At 40.5% G+C, this 20,960-nt stretch overlaps 1 protein-coding gene and 1 long non-coding RNA gene across 54 annotated transcripts in view; one reads left to right on the top strand and one right to left on the bottom strand.

Annotated features, from left to right (window-relative positions):
* Nucleotides 1-20,960, bottom strand: part of ZBTB20 (zinc finger and BTB domain containing 20) — a 746,442-nt gene that overhangs the window by 68,425 nt on the left and 657,057 nt on the right. The window lies entirely within an intron of this gene.
* On the top strand, nucleotides 656-19,981 carry LOC139076913 (uncharacterized). 4 transcript variants are annotated; one of them, XR_011528949.1, is made up of 5 exons: nucleotides 658-1,970; nucleotides 8,326-8,443; nucleotides 8,936-9,015; nucleotides 13,752-13,864; nucleotides 19,623-19,981. It is a non-coding gene; the product is annotated as an uncharacterized lncRNA (long non-coding RNA). The 4 variants fall into 4 exon arrangements; XR_011528947.1 differs by lacking the exons at nucleotides 8,936-9,015; nucleotides 13,752-13,864 and adding an exon at nucleotides 13,915-14,223 and having other exon boundaries at nucleotides 656-1,970; XR_011528950.1 differs by lacking the exon at nucleotides 8,936-9,015 and having other exon boundaries at nucleotides 657-1,970.

Below are 20,960 nucleotides of genomic sequence, written 5' to 3'. Positions count from 1 at the left end.
TTCCATAATCACGAGAGAAAAACCTTGGCAAAATTAGAACCAGTCGTCAGGTCCTGTTTTCCTTTCTTCTACTCATTTTCTTTCTTTCTTTTTTTTTGGTATTGGAACAATCAAAAGACTCCACGTTTTTAAATTCCTTGGAAGACTAACGATTGAATAATTTTCTCACTCTCTGTTTGCACTTTCGCAGTCTGGTTGCATTGATTTGTGTCTCATAAGTAGATATTTCCTTTGCTGGTTACAAATCAATGCTATAGAACAAACCTGCCAGCACATTCCCATCTCCCCACCACCCTCACCTCCCTGCAGTTTGAAAAACAGAGCGCAGTTTTCTTTTAAAAAATTAATTTCATTGGTTGGTAACATACTAAAAGAAGAGAAAGCCCAAGAGTTTAAAAAAAAAAAAAAATCCGTGGGAAAAGGAGCTCCTCCCAAGTGGGTCTCTGCTGCTTTCTCAGCGCCTGGAGCAGAGGACTGCTTAGTGGGAGAGCAGCGCTCGTCTGCCCTCCGCTTCCGGTGTGTGCTCTGTTAACCCAACTAAGGTCCTCACCTTCATACATCACAAGGCTGCCCAAAGCCACACACTGTGATGTCACAGTCAGATATGATTTCATGGCCGGAAAAAACAAAAAGGCAGAAAAGGTTGAATGTATTTTCCTTTTATTCAAATCTTCTAAGAGGGGGCAAAAGGGAAGATGATTTTTTTTTTTCCCTAAGAGAAAAAGAGGACAAGCTTTCTCCCGTGAATGTGAAAACTCCATTCTGAAGATTCCCCGGTGCTGTTACCCCAAGTGGATAAGCACGAATAAAGAAGCACAAAGAAGTACCCTCATCAATCCCAATGCTCTCGCCACCGCTCAGCTACAGGTAAAGAGCAAGCAGGCACCATTTGATTTACCTAGATTAAAAGAGCAATTTTCCGTCCTCTTTTTTTCCTTTTAAAAATAGCCAATCGATTTTGGCCTCGCTATGGCTGACTGTACCAGGGCCATTTTAATACATCACTGATTAAATAGTGTGCTCATGGCTGAAGGCATGACAGCAGGAACAGGCAGAAGCTGCCGAAGGAATGGGGATGGGAGACCACAGGCCCCAGCTCCAGAAAGCCTGCCGGCTGACACTGCAGCGGATGCTCCACGAGGGCCCGACCGCCAGCCCTTCGCCAGCGGACTGCCGATAGCACATTCTAGACTTGAACTCGGTGGACTATGATTCTGGGAGTTTGAAGCCTGCAATTCATTTAGCTTTTTAATTCTGACCTTAAGAATGAGAGAAAAAAAATCAAAGTCCTTTGATTTTTTAAAAAATACGGATGGGGGAAATAGTGCGTCCTAAATTGCAACGACAGCTGAACTGAAGATGGGAATTTGCTTCTCAGGAACAAGCCTATTTAACTGTTTTTTATGAAACAGTTACATTTTCATCAGTTACAGAGTTAGAGTCTTCTACCAAAAGGGGATCTAGTCGTTTAGAGACCTTGGTTGCACAAAAAATTGCACAAAAAAGAAACACAGAAACGAAACAGGTCTTTTATAGACGGTGACTCTATGTTGGGATTCATCCGCAGCCCTCAGAAAAGTGAGACGGTCTCCACCAGCTCTGGGAAGTAACCATCTTGATTACTACGAGAAAGTACAACCTTCACCGAAGTCTGTGTGGCTGGAAAAATATCCTAGGGAGGGGCGCTCAGGCCACTCTTCTAGAGCCCCAGCATCCACAGACGTTTCTTCAGAAAAACGCAGAGTCCACCCGACAGGTGAGGCTGTCGTGCCACAATGGATCTGAGGACACGGGAATTGCATCTGGGAATTAGTGAAATCCATTTTTAAAAAGTGAACCTACTTTAGTTTTTTTTTTTTTTTCTTTCATCTACTGCTTCCTCTCTCCCTTTTGTTCTTTCCCATTATTGTTTACTTAATTTGAATCCTGGCCTTCACGGGGATGGAACTGTATCCAGAGGTACTATTAAGGTAAGAAATCTCAGGAAGAAGGATTTAATGAGGGGCTTAGGAGTTTTTGGAGGAGGAATAGAAAATTACTTAGAGAGAAACGAGGGAAAACACTAAGAAGTTAAATATCAGAATCAGCGCGATGGCTGTAGACTAGCTTCTGAGAGACACAGATGGTCCGCATTCTCCAGAACGAAAACAAACAAGAAGTAACGGGGCCAGAGCCCCTCTCCCCTCCATCCCTCCCTCCCGTGTAAATTGGAAAAAAAAAAAAACCCAGAAATGTGTTCAGATCAAAAAGTTTTCCTTCAAACACTGGAAAGTGACCAAAGTAAAAGAAATAAGAGAACTGGTTCTAGCAGGTAAAATGCCAAAGGAATATCATATTTGGGGAGTAGCAGAGAAATTAGGGATTAAATGCAGAGTCTGGAGAAAAGTCAGGCTCTGGAGCTAACTAATGATGGGTGCAGCAGACAGGTGGCAAATGTGAAGTCTGGAGGAGGAAGGGCCTCGTTTTGGGCAGGCCATTTCCTGGAGGAGGGGTGGGAGGCGCAGGGGCAAACGACTACAATCCCGGTGCAGAAGGAGACAAGTGGCTTGGAGGAGGGCGGGGGCAGGAATAAACTCGGGAGTCGTCTCGGGGCACACCGAGTCTATTAGGGTGTCCGTGTGGATGACAACAAGCTCTCATGGCATGGCTTTGACTGTTATAAAAAATGTAGCTGGAATGGATGGCTACTGACAGGGTTAAAATCACGCTAAGAGCTCTTCCGTTCCCAAATCTGAATTCGAAAGTATGGCCTCCAGCAGTAAACATGTACACGGAAAACATCAAAAATCCACAAAATGGGGGTCCAGAGCCAGAGAAGGGGTGCGTGAAAGGCGCCAGCCACCTCCTTCCCCACGCCCTTGAACAACACAGAGCTCTGGCAGCATAATCACCAGTAAAACCGGAGACTTACAAGCCATCCCACAGAGATAAACCAACCCAGGTCCCCTATGACTCCAGGCAGCAGTGAGGGCAGTTTTCATGTTCCAAAACTAATTGGACAGTAAGGAGTGTCTGTAAGAATAAACGGGGGTGGGAGCGGAGGATGGAAATAAAAGGGGAAAAAAGTGTCCTTGTTGAAAGTTTTAAATTACAGGCTCAGTAAAAAACTGGCATTCCACCACATCCGGTCTAGTTACCAAATGGAAAAATAGGGTCATTAACATGTTTATTTGAATTACATTAGTCCTTCTCTTTCATATTTAATTTATTCTGTTAGAAAAAAAAAAACAACACAACGCTCTGCATGCTGGTGAAAGGCAGGAGTGTAATGGATCAGGGAGCTGAAATGCAATGATCTTTACTCATTATCTACCCTGCTAAAGCTTTTCAGAACTTACGAGGATCATTCAGGGATTCTGCCCGTCAGGAGGAAGGGAAGGGTACAGAAAGATGTAAGATACAGATGCCACTGAGTTATTCAAATAGTATTGAAGCACATTTTAATTAAGGAGTGGGAGTGGGATTTTAATATGGAAAGGAAGTTCAGGAAAAGAAGAAAAGGTTAGGATTAATGACCTCTTCTCTGGATTGAATGTCCAGACATAAGGTCAGTGCTGGGCTTCGTGTACAATAGTCCCATGACATAGATTGTAGAACTCAGGGCAATCTCTGTATGACTGGTATTCTGCGTGCGTATTAAAACACTGGGTCTTCAGGAAGATGTCATGAGCTTTGCTGTTGCCCAAAACAGTTCAGATCAACTTCAGGATATGCAAGTATAATGCAATACATTTAGGGGAAAGAAAGTATATTTTTAGGATGGTGACTGGAGATGACCTGGTTATCATTGTGGTGGTGACATGAAAAGGACATAAGAGTGAGTATCATAAGACCAGTCCTTGCTCTACAATTTACTAGCTACTCTTGCACACATAATTTAATTTAATCAGTTTTCCTCATCCATAAAAAGGGAGCATGACCAGTTCCCATAGAGCTGTGAGGATCAAGTGAGATAATCTATGTTAAAGTGTTCTCTGGAGCACTGTTCAGACGTCAGGCATTCTTATTTCCTGGAGACTGTGGTGCCAAGCACAGACCTAATGATGTGCCAAATATCCTTAGAAACAGCATTAGAAACAAGAGCAGAAAATGCTCTTGTCAGCTTTGTCAAGCCGAGGAGGACACGGATCTCCCCTCTGTGCGCTGACTGGTTGCATCACTCGCTAACTACAGGGATTTCTCACCGGGGTGTTGACCTTGGGTTCACAGATTGCCTTCACAGTAGGTTGCCACCCACTCATAATGAGTCACATAAAGTTCAAATCTTACTTCGTGCTAGCGATGCTCATGTGGAGGTAAGCAGTTTTGGGCTTTTGAGTCGCAGATTTCTGCTGGCATTGTCAAAATGGTAGCCCGAGCTTCTCACGGCAACACAGGCCGGCCTGCCCAACCTAGACTTCATTCTGGGCCCGCCGGTGCTCAAGGCCAAGCTCCAGCTCCAATGGAACAAACTGGCTAGGTAAACATTATCTTCTACCTCTTCTTTAGGATCTCCAAAATGAGTAAACATTTCAGTCTCTATCTTTTCCTTCAGGCAACTTTCTCACTTTGCTCCAGACAGAATCACATTTTCTGTTACAATTCTTCCTTTTGGTCCTGTCTGTTGAACATTTTGCCAGCTGCCTCTAAGCTGACCCTTGGTTCAAATACAATTGCATCCACATTAAGATCATTCTGGTTTGAGCCCAGAGCATACTTAGGATGTAATTTTGACAGGGAAGGGGGAGAGTTAAATTAAAGCAACTCTAGTAGCAGACAATGGCAGCCCGTGTGTAGGATGCTGTTTCTGGATGAAGTACTTCAATAAATAAATAAATAAATAAATAAAGTAAGGACAGGAGAAAGCTCAGAATCAATTAAAATAACCATGATATAAGATTTATAATGATCAAATCCAGGAAGGGATATGGTAAATACCTACAGAGAAATGAAAAGAATGGGTAACGCGAACATGGATTTGCTTATCAAATTCTAGTATATGTGAATCAGAAATCATCTTGTTACTCTTTAAAACAAACAATTTAAGACAAAAAAACTACACAGTTGGCAGTCAACATAAAATTCACTAAAGGTTGATGACAAATAGTATCACAAAGGCTCAGCTAAATTTGTGGATAGTAAGTCCATAGTGGGAAACTCATATGTCTGGGGGAAAGTAACTCTAACTCTTGAAGTTAGCAAGAAGGACAACTTGTCTTATGCAACAATTTCCTGGTTCTGTGATCAGAAGGTGACTGCTGAGATGAAAGGTCCGTAGGCCCGACTCAGTGGGGTTTTTCTTTCAACCAGATGCTCATAAGAAACTAGGGGTCAGCTGTGGTGCTGACATTAGGCATGCCGAGGCCAGAAGTGCCACAAATTCTTGAACTTGCAGTCACACACGTTGTACTGCCTAAGTCAGGTCATGCCACGCCTTCTCTGCAGCAATTGTTATCTCCCTGTTACAGATGAGAGAACTAAGGATCAGAGACGTTCAGAGAGGAAAAGTAATTTCACAAAGGTCACACAGCTGGTAAGGGGCAGACCTGGCGTTTGAACTCAGGATTATCTGCTTCCAAAGCTATGCGGCCACACTGCTGCTGTTTTCTGCCCAGGAGCCTGAATATTAACAGCTTAAGCCGACCAGCGTAACTTGTTAAAGCTATATGAAGTCTTGTTCTCCATTTCCCTCGTTATCTAAACTGTGTGTACGGTAGCTTCTTGCCAAGAACCCATGTGAACATCTACAGCTTTACATTAAGATGTCTTCAGCTCTCATTAAGAGGGAACGAAAGAAGCAAGCAGATCATGAGAAAGTAAAGACAGATGGCTAGCAACACATGCAGCTCTGGATTACTATAGACTACCACAGACTACAACGTATATTAACAGAAACTCTTTCTTCTCTATTAGCTCATCTAAAGACTCATTCTTAGTTTCCCTAATCTAAACTGACATATTTCAATAAAAGTAATGTCAAAGAAGTGAATGAATATCATGGACTCCAACCACCCCCTTGGCTTACTAATTCTAATGTTGAATGGGTTATCAAAATGAAAGACGAGAAATGCAAGAACTATCTGGGCGGTGGGGAGAAATATCTGAAGAGGGGGAGAGAAATTAGAGAAAATCCAGAGTTTAATTTCCCAAACTCTGGGTGATTTAATCCTCATGAGCTTGATTTCCTCCATATTTTGAAGAGTTTAAATTCAGTTGCGAGAGATTTTGTGATTCAAGAGTATTGCTAACCTAAAGGCTGTGATAACATATTTTAGGAGCTTTCTATCTGTCATCACAAAAACAAAAGCCTTGCCTTTGAATATGTTGGTAAACACTCGTATCTTAATTTATGTCCTTGTTAAATGGGGCCAGTTGTTTTTTATATATTCAGAATTATTGCATATGTTTGCAAGTGAATAGGAGCTATTTATGTGTATTGTTAAAAATTCAGGTAAAAGTCAAGTCATCTATAATCTTTTTTCCAGGGCTCTCTTACACTTCCTTATTTACATTTCTGCTCCCTTTTCTTTTCTTTCTTTCTTTTTTTCCAAGATTTTAGCCATAGAAGTAATGGGTTTCTGTAACACTGACAGGCAACTCATTGCTTTCACAAATATGCCCCTGGAGATGGACTACCCAAATAGTTACTCTCACTGGCCAGTGAAAAATCAGTGTGGTCTGATAACATTTAGAAAGGATTGAAATAGTCCTTTGAGCAGAAATTATTTTATTATTTAAGAACACTTCCTAACTAAAGACTTACTTTCCCTCAATGCTAATTTGACGATCTTCCTGCAAATAAGACCTGGGGATGTGGCATTACTGAACGTGGCAAAGCTATGTCATGAAGTCATTGCTTAACTGAATGAAAAGAACTGATAAGCGCCAAAGAAGAAAGATGGTATGAGGAAAATATCAGGGTTTATTGTCTAGATCTAGAGAAAAACTTCTCAATGAAGACATTATATGTATCGAAAGACTCACAATATCATGTATTGACTGGACTCTCTCTTCCTTCCATGTAGCAGTCCTGACTTTAATACTTGATTTTCATAGCCTCTTCCTATTGGTAAAACTCCAATGAAGACTAGTTAGTTCAGCCTCTTGGGTTTAATCCTGACAGTACTAAATTGCTGAGGTTGACCTCTGCTTGGCTCATACCCTTTGCCTCTGGGGAGGAGGAGCATATAGTAGACAGGACATTACAGGAAGACCACCAGCTCTGAGCTCTGGTTCTGGCTCTTGATACTAACTAGATGTGTTCAGTTGGGCAAAATGACTGAATGGTCTAGGCCTAAATGCTTTCATCTGTAAAGTGAAGGACTCCTTTCAAATCTAAAGCTCCAATTTTGTGAGCCTTGTTTGGCTGGTTTTCTTGGTTAGAACATGGGATTAATGAGGTTAACATCATAAATTCAGTTCTCATACAAATAAGATGGCCCTGTATAGTGCTTCACACATAGTACTTGCTCAATAAATATTTGCTTAATGAATAAATGTCTTGGTACAGAGAAAAACTCTATTTCACAGTCAAAGATTCTAATTTAGGTTAAAGTGGCAAGCTTCCAAGAGACACCTAGGGCTTAATACCAACGGATCTGAGTCCCTGGGCAAAATAATTCAGAACACAGCTCTCACTAATGCTAAGTCAGTGGTATTGCTATAGCTTGTATTGAGGTACAAGAACAGGGTTTCAATTTGTTACTCCTCAAATCAGCTGAGAGTGATCATCCCTTCCCCAAAAAGATGTTAATCCTAAGAGAATTCCCCTGAATTCAAGATTATATAAATAGCTCATCAAATCTTCACCATATTCCATTGAGGTATGAAAATTACAGAGATTTTTCTCTCCATTTTTCACGTGGGAAAAGAGAAGCCTGCTTCCATTGCAGGTCACCCCCAGTTCCTACAGCGGTGGGAAACAAGTTTACCAGAATTAAAGCTTGAGCCACTGCCTCTTCATAAAATATTTGAGCATAGACTTTGCCCATGTGTAGGATACCCAGCGATGCTGGTGGCAATCATATGCCAGAATTTTGCCTCAGGTAATGAGAATCATGTCATAAAAGGACACGTAAAAATAGAAATTAAGTGGGACAATAATATCAACCACCTGATCAGTGTGGCCAGATATACCATAATTTGAATTCTTCAGCAATACTTTACAAACTAACTAAAAAGAGGGATTAGAACCCAGAAGATGAAGGCTCAGACATGAGAACAAGTAACTTCAGGCCATAAATGTTGTCTGACATCTTGCATTTGCTTCCAGCATCTAGGGTTTTTTTCTTTTTCTTTTGTCTTTTGGGTCCATGAGCATATTGTGTTCCCCTTCTGTCCTTCTAGAACCTGGCCAAGTATAGATGCAGAGGGTGAAACCCAATCGCAGAGCGCTGACAGAGCTCCTCTTATGGCCTGCAGAACAGATCTACCGAGTCCCACACCTCCTGGCCAGCAGTGACAAGTAAACACTGGTTTGATTTTAGTAGCTCCGCTGTAGTTCCACGGGCAGCTGCCCTCACTGCACACAAGCAGTCCCTCTCTCAGGGGCTTATAACTCAACCATCAAAATACCAAAATATGCTCTGGTTTGAAACTTGGTGTACCAGAGTCTGAAGCCCCAGAATGACTGTGGTTTACTTCCAAATTTAAGAAAATATTGAGTTTTGTAGGTTATTTGTTTACTGTTTTCAAATATGTTTGAAGACTCTTTTAAACTTTCCATAGGAAAATGTGCTAAAAAAGACACGCCATTTTAGTACCTTTAGTAATTCATTCTGAATTTCAGCACACCACTTGTGAAAGGATGAAATGGTGGGAAAATGAGTTTATTTGTTTTATTTTCTTACCAAATACAGATGTTTTGACCACTTGGATCCTCATCAGTGTTCAAAATATTGGTGTGTTGTAACATAATAAAATAAAGGCGTTAACATCCTTGTTTTGTTCCTTTCAGGGATGTGCAGAATGGATTAATGAGTTCTTGTTTTTGGCCCTTGTTTAACTCAAAAACTCGTTTCAACTTAAATAAATTAAGTAAGTAATTAGTTCATAATATGGCCTAATCACCTCTGATATTTTGAAACAAACAAAAACACAAAAATGGCTGTTGCACATTTACACTTAATTACTTCCGTATAAAATACCCGTGTGGATTTTATTACAGGTGACATCAATTTCAAATCTAAACTTTGTTTGTGGTAGAAAACCTGGGCTAAGGTATTGTGTCGATTTGGTACCCTTCCCTACCATTTGCCTAAAGAAAGACAGCCTATGAAACCACATTCCTGCTCTCTTAATTGGCAAAGGAAAGCACTTTATTTGAAAAACTCTGGAGAATAGGTTACTTCGTGCAGAGGCTCAAAGGATGTTAAAGAAAAATAGTATCATTTCTAGAATTTCCACAATGTTCAATTTTTGCTCTTGGAGTCTGAACAGTTCTTGTTTGCATACACGTCTATCTGGGGATTACTCCTGGTGATCAGGACAGCCTTACGGAAATCCTTCCAGATGAATATACCCAATAGAGCAAAAAATCTTGCTACGTCTCTAATGTAAAGGAAAAAAAGACTTTTTAACAACTGTGTAATTGTGAGTTCTAGCCTTAAAGGAACTTTCTTGGCTTGGATTTCTTCCATCCTCCCCCTCAGATACTTAATAATCAAAGTATATGCCAAGAAACTAATGATGCAAACCAGAGTATTGCACATGAACTTGGACCTCTTTCCCATTGTGTAGCGTGTATAATGTGACCAAGATTGGACCCAGAAAGTCAGTGATAGAAAGCAGACAACACAATATGATCTATATATAGCAAGGTGCCACTCCCTGGGGAGAGACCCACTTCCTATCCTTCATAAATGGGTATAAAGAACCCCAGTATAAGTTCTGAAGTTTCTAGACTAACCTGACAACCAGCTGCAGAAAGAAGAAAGACTAAACCTTCATTAGTAAACATCCATGTCACTTCCTTGGCATGAACTCACCGCTGTGTCAGCTGGACACCTCACTGTTCTCTCGGTGATATTTAATATTACCGTGCCTTCGGAATACCTTTTGAGTTCTGATACAGTAACCTAAGCACAAATGAAAATTTGCCCAAGCTGTGACAGCTTTCTGGATATCACTCACGTTAGAACTCAGACCGACTTGTCTTCGGAGGTTTGGCCTGGGAGAGCTGCTCCTTTGGCTTTCTGACTCACAAAAATCCATCTAATGCACTGCTGCAGCCCTTGTCAGCTGTGGCCATGCATTCCCTTAGCGATGCTTTACACATAGTAGGAGATCAATAAACATTTGCTTCCCAGAATGGAACTAGCCTTATGGTAAGGGAAAAGGAAGTACGTAACGGAGTTCTAAATGAGCTCGAAAGAGGACAAATAGACCTTGAGTATGTTAAAAAAAAATTCAAGCAGTGAAAACAGTTGGGTTTTGATACAGCTTCCCAAGGGAAGTAGTGGAAGTTTCATTACTCAGGGCATTTTAAACTGGAATAGACAAAACACTAGTGGGGTATGTTGAAATAAAATATGCGTAGTCCGTCTGTGAATTAGTGTTTACTTTCAATATAATTATAAGTGAAGCAACACTGTAATGGGAATTTTTCATACACACGAAAGCTATGGCTACTATGTTTCCACATCGACCATATGTTGCACATATTGGTTGGTGTGGATGTGTATCCCTACTGCCCTCTAGTGGATGAAATGTAAGACCTACCTGATCGGACGGCTCTAACAGGCTACTATGGCTTGGGGGTATATCAATCCTTAATCATTTAGGGTAGAAAGAAAAGAGCTGTGTTGATGCATTTTCCATCAAATTATAAAATTGAAGGGCATTAAAAACAACAGAGTCAAACTCTGTAATTAAGACTGCCATTTAATGTTTGTTCGCACACGGTATTCATTTCTGTGTATCCCTGCCAAAGATCCATTGTGTAATGTTGTCCTCACATGACATTAAAAACACCAGTTCCCTGGAAAATGTAAAAAAGAAACCGTGCTGCCTTGAAATACATGGAGTTTACTTTTGGAAATAGAAAATTAATACAGACGCAGTAAGATAATTTGGAACACAAATAACGGCTAGAAGAAACTTGAAAATCAGGACGGCTCCTTAAATCTGAGCAAGCGTGTTAGCAATCTGTGAGTGTGCTGGCTGATATTCAGAATAGGGCAGGCAAAATGGGCTTCAGAGCAGAGAAGCTGGTTTGGAAAGGACTGACTGAACACACTTTTACCTATAGCAACGAAGCAGGAAAATAAGTCTAAACACATTTGGTACTGTGGGTATACATTTAATGCTATCATATTTAGGCTGCTTTTCAGGTGTAGAATCCAGATGCTCTGCTCCACTGGAGAAAGATAGGGAACTGTACAGTTCTTTAGCACTTTGCCGTTAAGACACGGGACAAATCTGAAGGCAGTTCTCTTTGTATGATATTAATTATCTTAAAGTATTTAGACTTTAATCAGTAAATGTTAGTATCAAACTTAGCACGTAAAACAGTTTTCCTAAAGTAGTGAGAGGAAACAATTGTACAATCTAAGTTGCCAACACAACTGATATACCACGTAGAATAAATGAAATCTGAATGAAGAGAAATGTGTCCTATGCACGCTGAGGGAAGCAGGCAGACGGCCATTACTACAAATATGGGGGAGAGAAATGGACTCATTCTTTAAATATCATAAATTGTTAGAAGCTAGTGATTTGGGGCTAGACATACATTTGAGGGGAGGGGAACCTGGATGGGCATGGAACCAGGTTGCTCCCTTTGAGTGAGTGACAGTTTTCATGGCACATGTGATGATCTAGCAACCAAAGGTAGGTTCAGAGGACTTCTTGTCAACTTAAAAAAAAGCAACAGACCTACCTAGATAAAGGTGAAAAACAACATGAAATCTCTCATTACCTGAGTGACCTAGAAGAAAATCTGACCCAATAAATATCTCGGAAGCTTGGTTTTCATCTTGGCTAGATTTACTGGACAGCAATTAATATCTCCATAGACAGATGACTGGAAGCCCCAGGAGAGTAGCGGGTAAGCTGTATGGACCACAGGGAAGAAATAGGGCCAGTTTCCTACTTAGCACCACGGACAGAGCTGTCAGCAAGAAACATCCTCGGAGTTATCCTTGGCATTAAGAAACACAAAGAAATCAGTGCTGCATTTTAAAGATGCTTCTTATCCCCAGGATGATGGGCTTGTGGGATTGTGTTGGGACCTTTCCACTGCTTCCCCTCAGTGCAGCCACTGGAACTGAATAAGACTAGCTCTGAATAAAAAGGTGTCTTGCTCACCTGTGCACATGGAGGAAGGAAAAGTTGATACAGGAGAATGATGTCTCCTTGACCTTTCTCTGTCACTTTTTGGATTTTGAAAAATTACAGTACTCTGAGGAATAGCACCCAGGCTTTCCCATGACAAGATGAGTCCACATATATTTCAGCCTGAGGATCTCTAAGGCACAGAGATTGCTATGGGGCAGAACTAAGGGAGGAGAAGTAAAGACAACTTTAAAAGGAAGTCAAGAACCTCTGTCCATCTCCTGTCATAGCAGATCACAATCCAGACCCTCTTCCTCTCAGTTCTAGTCTTTATGGAGTGAAAGGCACTGTAACTGAATAACCGATTCTGGGAAATTAATGCTACCCATCTCACACTTGAGCAGTCAGTGGGTCTCCTTTTCCTCCCGGCTGAAGCTTGATGTAGAGACCTAGGTTTATGAAAGAAAGCATCCTGGCACAAATTATCTGGCATTAAGTCTTAGAGTCACTTGCTGAAAATTTGGAGTCAAAGCTTTTCCTACTTGATCGTTGACAAGAAACATCATTTCTAAAAGAACCTGATTGCAGGGAACTTCTAGATTGCAGTTTTCATTATTTTTTTAGGATTTTCTTGTATATCTTTGGCCTCTTAGACCCTTTAGGTCCAGAAGGGGGTTAAGGAGGGTATAAGGTGAGCTGGAACCTGGAATTTCTGTCAGCTCACTACACATGTTCGCCAAATGGTAAAGTCCTCACTTTAAACCCCAGCAAGATAAGATAAGCTCTGTCTGCCCAGCAGCCTTCCAGAGGCATTAAGGGTAAGAGAGAAGGTAAGTAATTCACTCTGCGTCCCCATTTCTATAATGGGGAAGGACGTCTTGATACATTTACAATACTCCTCCGGGGATATTTCATCAGTTATACCTAAACTCTAATGGACAATAATTGATTTGAACTTTCCACTTAGCACAGAGCTGTAAACAGCTTCGCTGCAGACGGCAGCGACGAGCCGACGTTTTGTAAAGTGGAGAGAGATTCAGAAAACTTTTGTACTGGGTCAGGTCGTAGCCTAACAGCTTTTGTATCCAGGGAAGAAACAGCTTGTCCTCCTGGTTTTAATAGCTGGGCTAATCGAGTTTCAAGCCTGGAGTAGGTATAGGTTATCTTTTGAAGGCATCCCATTTTAACCCCTCACGATTGTGATGGGTTTATAACCCAGCCATAAAAATGCACTTCTGATTAGACATACATCAAGATACACTCAAAAGCGTAACTTTTGGAATGCTAATTTCCTGATGAAGGGAAAAATAAGACATTAAAGTCGTTTTAAGACTACAGTTTTTTTTTTTTTTTTTAATTTCTCCGTGATTGGTGAACCTCTCAGGGAAAATGTTCCCTCTCTCTCAGTGTCCCCCATCTGGTTGACATCACTGTCTCTTCCCCTCTCTGCCCCCCACCGCATTTTGTTTCTGGCTGTATCTTTGTGCAATCTCTTACAGAATGACCCTGAAGAATAATCTGCTGCACGCAAGGGCCAACACCAGTGTATCTCTGCTTCACAGCTTCTTCTTCAGCCCCCTCTCCAGCCCTGAGGAATACAGAAGAAGATGAAGTATGGGGGAATTCTTATTCTATTTAAGTCAGTTTTTTTCTCTCCCTCAGGAAGGATGGCTGGGTAAAAAAAATGGAGAGAAATGAAAGACTAACTACTTCTAGCTTAGACCACTGCATCTTCTGCTGACACTGTGGCTTTCCTACCTTTTCCCGGGGATTTCTCGCAATGAGGTTCAAAGCACACCTGGCAGCCGCTCTGAGACAACAAAGGGCAGAGGCTCTTTGGAGCTGCGGCTGTCGCTTCTCTGGTGTCAAAGATCAAACCTCGTGGCAGTGAAGTAGGACCTTATGTAATCACCAGTGAGAGCTTTGTAAAAGCCATTTCAGTCTGGTGTGTGAAGAACACACAGCAAGAAGGTACATTTTGTGAATACATCGCTACCTGTCATTACTCACCTTATGTGAGTTTGATACAGAATATGAATTTTCTGGTAATTCAGCTGATGAGATTGTAAGAGCAAAAACACTTTGTTGTCAGAAAAAAGACCTACACTGCACCCCTAACTGTAGCTCCCTTTCTAGAAATCTACAGGAAAAACAGGGTATAACGAGACATTTTGTTAAGATGTTGTCCAGATTCTGAAATGGATTAAAATCAAACTAAACATAACTTGCTCCACTTGGCCCTGAAAACAACACTCTGTAGATTCCAGACATCAAGCTAGTTCTGGTTTTGATTCTACCACTGATTATAAAAGTAACACTAAGCAAGGTGCTTACGCTTACAGAGCCTCAGCTTTCCTGGTTCACATTTGGGAAGAATGATACCTGTACATTCATAGTCATTCATATTCATATTCATTCACATTCATTTACTGGTGGGATGAATGAAATTATATGATGAGCTACTGGACAAAAGACACTATGTTACATATATTTAAGGTCAGTCATGTTTAGAGTGGCATAACTGATGACTGATAACTGTCGAAGTCCACTGCAGCATTTTATCCCCTCTTGGGTGGAATGCCACATGGAAATAGCAACTCCCATCTTTTGGCTCCAAGGGTCTAGCCCTACCCATGCTCTTCTCCAGGCAAACCCTTTTCTTCCATGGTCCACGGGCAACATTTTAATGTTTGACCTTTGAATCAAATTTGGCATCCTCAAATTTGGTTTTACTAGTGTTTAAAATTCACCTAGCTTTCAACTGACTCACCAAGACCCTCTTTCAGCATCAAGTTTCCAAGGAACACTCTTTAACCACAACACTTCATGCAGTGGTACCCAGGGACTTCAAATGATTTTGTCAATGATCAAAAGTTTAACAATTATTAGTCTGTGAGGTGTTTATGCTGCAGACCATCACTGTGTCAGGTTCAGGTCTCTGCAGTGTCACTAAGCATAAAGAGTGCTTTAAAAACAAAATGATGGAGCTGGTCTGGTGGCGTAGTGGTTAAGTTTGTGTGCTCTGCTTTGGTGGCCCAGGGTTCGTAGGTTCGGATCCCAGGTGCAGACCTACACACCACTCATCAATCCATGCTGAGGTGGCACCCACACACAAAAAGAGGAAGACTGCCACAGATCTTAGCTCAGGGCCAATCTTCCTCAAGCAAAAAGAGGAAGATTGGCAACAGATGTTAGCTCAGGGCCAAACTTCCTCAACAACCCCAACAATAACAACAAAAAAAGGCAAAAAAACCAATGACAAAAATTAACAAAGAAGTGGATAACTTAAATTCACCCTGTGTTTTAGATCAACATTGGGATTCAAAGTTCCGTAATTAATGGAAATGGGAAAACCTTAGAGAGAGTTCAGGGCAAAGGTCAAAGAACTTTCCCCCCTTCCTTGCCCAAAGTATTTTAAGAGTTGATTTGACAATGATTATCAGTAAGATGATGTGTTAATAGATGTTTATTATTCATAATTCAAATTAAACCTTAAAAAGGGGAGCTTAATAAGCATCAAAGATTTAGTTTAGTTATAAAATTCTGACATATTTCAGGAGATCTTAAATCCTCATATGAAATATTGTGATGTCCTATTAAAAGTTTTAAGAAATACATTTGGTCTACATTTGTCTGTGACAGTTTAGGCAAAGTGTTGTTAAAAGGCAGAACAGGTGAACCAACCAAATGAGTTCTAGACTTTGGTGTTGTACAAAAATTAAAAATGGATTGTAGAGCTTATCTTGAAATACTCTTTCACAAAAAATGTATGTGTGATGAAACTCTTTCCGATTGAAACACTCCATATGCTAAGTTGACTACTGCCATAGGGAACCAATCTCATATGATCTGTTTGATTCCATTATTGATCAGTCTTTGTAAAAGCTTGGCAGAGGTCAAGGAAGCATATCTAACACCTATAAAACAAATGAGAGATTTCCTTGTTTGCTTTTAAAAATGACATTTACTGATTTTTTCTTTATAATATTCAGCTGTATGTAGCCATATTATAATTGTCATATAATAACTTTAATTCAGGGACACATCTTTTAAAACAATGCAATATTCAGCAAGCTTAGGTAAACACGCAATTTAGGAGTGGAAAAGATGCACACAGAGACAAGTAATCACAGATACAAAGCATGGCGAATTTCTGTGCCATGCACTTCACACCCCAACTCATCTCACAGGGAAACTAGAGAAGCGGCAGAACCATTTCTATTCTGATAATTCACAAAGGGAGGCCATATAGATATGCATGCAAAGTCTCTCCCCACCTCTCCATTTACACGCCAGGATTTCAACTCTGCGACACTGAGTCCCTTCATTTAGCCAATTAGTCTTTCCAGCTTCATGTAATGCACGCCAAGAAGAAGGAGAAATAGAAGTGCTGACGTTCACTGCTTTGAAAGTTGCTATTCTAATGCCAAAGCTGCCTCTTGAGCAATTTCCAGAATGTATTAACATGGAAGCAAAGCTCTATTCCTAAAGACATGGATCACATTATGCAGGGGAGTCCCCTTCAACATGTCACATTTGCACAGTATCTCCTCCATCCCTCACAAGACTTCAACAGCTGTAGTTAGCATGGGCTCAAGTTTGTGGTCCTTACTCAGGCAAAACCCAGGAGGTCTTCCTGAAGACAAGGGGCCAATTTCAAAATATTTAGCAAGCAAAGCACAGCATGTTTTCTGGACTTCAGCATTGGCCAAGTCTTTGCATGGCTGTACTGAAGAAAGTCAGTCAACGTCCAAAGCAAACCAGCCCCTCAGTTTAGGTTAGAGTGAAAGATTCTTCAGTTTTGGTCTTATTTTTAACCAACTAAGTCTAGGTTCAATTTTAGACATGAAACCCAAAGAATTTTCCCTCAATATTAAGAACCAAGTTGAAAAGAGTTGATATTTAAACAAAATAAAAATATAAATATGCTTCTACACTTGCAAAATGGTGTAGCGGTGCTTCTCTAAGTGCCCTCTTACAAATGTGATTCTGATGCATTAGCAGGCAAGAAGTTGCTCTGAAATACTCAAAACCATTCATTCCCCTTCTTCTGTTGACCGTCCTGGACACAGCTGAAACCCTCTCCTTTTCTCTCGTCAGCAGATTTACACAAGTCAGTTTTTGTCAGCCTGGCCCTCTACAAATTCAGACTCTCTTTGCCTAACTCGTAACATTTGCAAGATGTGACTGGACAAGTCCTTCACTGAGGCAGCATGGCACAGTAGAAGGTGCACTTGACCACGATCAGAGATGCCTATGCCCAGGTCCTCATTCTTCTACAAGCTGGCTCTGCTTGCTTGGGCATTTCTCTCTTCTAGGCCTCCTTTTCCCATACACAGGATTTGGGCATTGGCTGAGATGATCCTGCAAGGTTCCTTTAAGCTTATTGCTATTGTTTCCCTAAAAAGTTCCTCAAAATGGCTTCTTTCTCTGTCTTTGGCTTCTGTAGTTTAAAATCTTAGCTCAATTTTATTATCCCTTCAATGATTTCCTCAACCTTCCTTTACTTTCTCCTTAATATGCTGTCCATCTTAAAAGGCACTACCGTCTTAAGGCGCACAGTTTTTTCTTTTCATAGTCATACATATGAGGGGTTCATACACTCATCCATCTTTTTCTGTAGCCTACTTCTCTTAGTTGGGGTTAATTAAGTGAACTTAGTCAGCACTTCCTCTTTAGAATATCTCTGATTAGATTTTCTGCTAGCACCTCAGATTCCATATAGAGCATTCTCTCATTCCTTTTAAATCATTCTGCTATCCAAATTCTATATAACCATGGTCCATGACACCATCCAATGCCTCAAACTTCTGCTAGACTTTCATATTTTAAAATATTTTGCTTCTCATATACAGCCAATTATTAAATCTAGAAAATTTCTTATAATGATCTTAACTCAAATATGCATTTTCTTCTGTTATCCTTTGCCAGCTTCTGATCACACTGTACCTAGGATATGAAAATTGCCTCCCTCCAAACATATTCTCAATGGTTTGACTGTCATAGTTCCCTCTTCAGTCCTCCAGTGGGTTTCCATCCTACTTCAGATCAATTGTGAATTCCAAACTCCCAGCACTGAAAGCCTTTTACAAGTTTGCTCATCTAATCTGTCAGAAAATGGTGCCACTAAGGCCCTCCTGTGTCCACTGAGCAAATCTCCTTTCCTTCTGGCTTATTCCCCTTGAGAGTCTTCCTTTTACGTGGGAAATGTCCACCTCTGAGCCTTTCCCCCATAAGCCTGCATCTGCAGAATAATCCCTCATGCATCTTTCCTTCCTTCAAACTATAACTTGAACCCTGCTTTGGCTAAAGAAATTTCCAAGATTTCTATCAGCCAATTGCCAACCCTCTAAAACAAGGTAAAAACCACTCCATCCACCTTACCATACTTTAAAAAAAGTATTGAATTTTAAATGTATATTGTAGTTGCTTATAAATTCCACTCATAGTAGGAAAAATATAGTGGGTACTCAACCTGTACAGTTTGATTAATTTATTGCCTTGCATCTTTAGGTCTTGATTTCAAATAACTATATAAAAAAACCCCAACTGTCCTGATTTATTACTTTAGACATATAAAGCCATTTAAGTCTCCTGATTTTTGAGAACTGCCAACTGCCATGCAGTAAACACTTGTTGAATTGGACTGAGGAGGAATCATCTTAAACAGTTTACTTGTGGAGAAGGGAGTAATCAGAAGAAGACTATTAACATAAATATTCCATAACAGTATCTAAGTGTAATAAAAAATAATACCCAATTGAGAGTTTCTCAAATTTCTCTCATCCTCTTGATTGTTTAATATTATATTGATAAAAATATCCTTTTAAAAATAGCTTTGATTTTAAAACACTAAATTTACACACCAAGAATTAGACACTAGCAAAATCTCAGAGTCTGATTTATTTCTCTGTAATATATCTGTCTTGAGAACATCAGCATGAATACACCAAAGAAATATGTCCCTCATGGGATCAACTATATAAAAAGACAGAACACATCATCAGCACAAAAATCATTATCCATCTAATTTCTCCCATTCTAGATGGCTCCGGTGAGCCCCTCCATCATTACTGACTAGGGTTAAGATAGACCTTAATGGATTAATTAAACCAAAGCAGGACTGCATTGCAGACCAAAGAGGAGGAAATCCTGACACAGACAGGGCAACAACACTGTTCTCCTTCAAATGTGAAGACTTGGCTCCCCCCAAGTGCTGCACATTTGTACTGTAAAGCAGTCTCTAAAAATAAGATTTTGTGTCTATTGTCTGGGTCTCCCCCTTAGTACTCATCAAAATCTAATACTTGAGTCCTTATCAAAATTTATCATGTAGGCAATTAAATGTTAAAACTATCTTTTTCTTCCAGAACGTGGGGAGCATCTGAAAGAAGAGTACAGCAGTAGAGGCTGCGTGGTCATTTTGGTGATCAAGAAGCACCAGCCAGGGGAGAGGTTATTGTTTGAATGCCAGTGTGATTCAGAGAGAGGGCCAGGACACACAATATTCACAAGGAGCTGAGAGGAAGAAGTGTCCAGAGCCATAAAGTCACCAGGGACACACCCAAAGGCAGCTGCTGTGATACAGACCTTGAGAGTTAATTGTTCATTCAAAGAGGATTTTGAAACTCAAATGTAAGAGGAGAAGATGATAATCCAAAGGGCACAATTCTGGGTCTTTTTCTTCTTGTAAAAGGAAGAAAAAAAAAAGGAGAGAGAAAAAAGAAAACAACACCCAGAAATACTGTACCATACTGGCAGTTTACTCTCTCTTTCTTGAACCAAATCAGCATGTTAATGACATAAAAACTTACTTTCCTTATGGGGACAATCAGGCTCTATCACACACAACATTAAATACGCGGGTTTTAAAAGGAAAAACAAACCAAATCACCAGAAACACCTCACTCTGGCAATGGTGAGGCTGGCCAAAGCAGACTGTGTCCTTAATGTCAAGCACAACCTGTGAATCCAGAAAAGCATCTATGAAGCTAGACTGGAACTATCAGGCCTCATTTCCACCAAAGAGGAGTTCCCTTAAGGATTCCGGAAGGGGGGATCTGGAGGAGCTTTCAGTCTCTTTTGTGGAATGACAGAACCAGGGCAGGCTCCTCTGGGGGTCAGGTCGGCCCTACCATGCGGAGTCCCTGTGTCTAAATGATAAGTAATCGAAATGAAAAGACACTATTTCAATGGCTGCCCTGAAAGAGTCTTAAAAGCAAATAAACAAGTCCCCAGCCCCCTGGTAGACCTCATGTGTGATTCTTGCATAAGGAGAAAAACTAAGCTCAAACAACAGCACACCTCTCAAAAACACATGTCACTTCTCACTGGAGAGAAAGAATAGAATTATGGAGTTGGAAGGGTTTCTTCCCTTAGCGATTACTTAATATATATAGTCATTTTGCAAATGAGGAAACTGAGGACTTGGCAATGCTCACAGAGTTAATTGTGCAGCTGGCAATTTTATCAGTAATGAGTCCGCAGATGGATTTAGGGCACTCAGTGATCCAATGGAATTGGGTCCTTTAAGATCTTTTATTTAAACAATTGTATATAAAAATGTATATAAATACATACACATATACAGAGAGAGGGAAAGATCTACAGATATAGATATGTACGCATAAAATACATTGCTAGGCAATAAAACAGGATCCCATGTTGCAGCACCATCACTACCATGGTCAAGAAGCCATTGGCTAGAT

This window comes from Equus przewalskii, chromosome 18 (genome assembly GCF_037783145.1).
Source record: "Equus przewalskii isolate Varuska chromosome 18, EquPr2, whole genome shotgun sequence".
In the NCBI taxonomy this organism is placed as follows: Eukaryota; Metazoa; Chordata; class Mammalia; order Perissodactyla; family Equidae; genus Equus; species Equus przewalskii.
The sequence above is the reverse complement of the archived record's forward strand: the minus strand, read 5'-3'. Positions and strand labels throughout refer to the sequence as shown.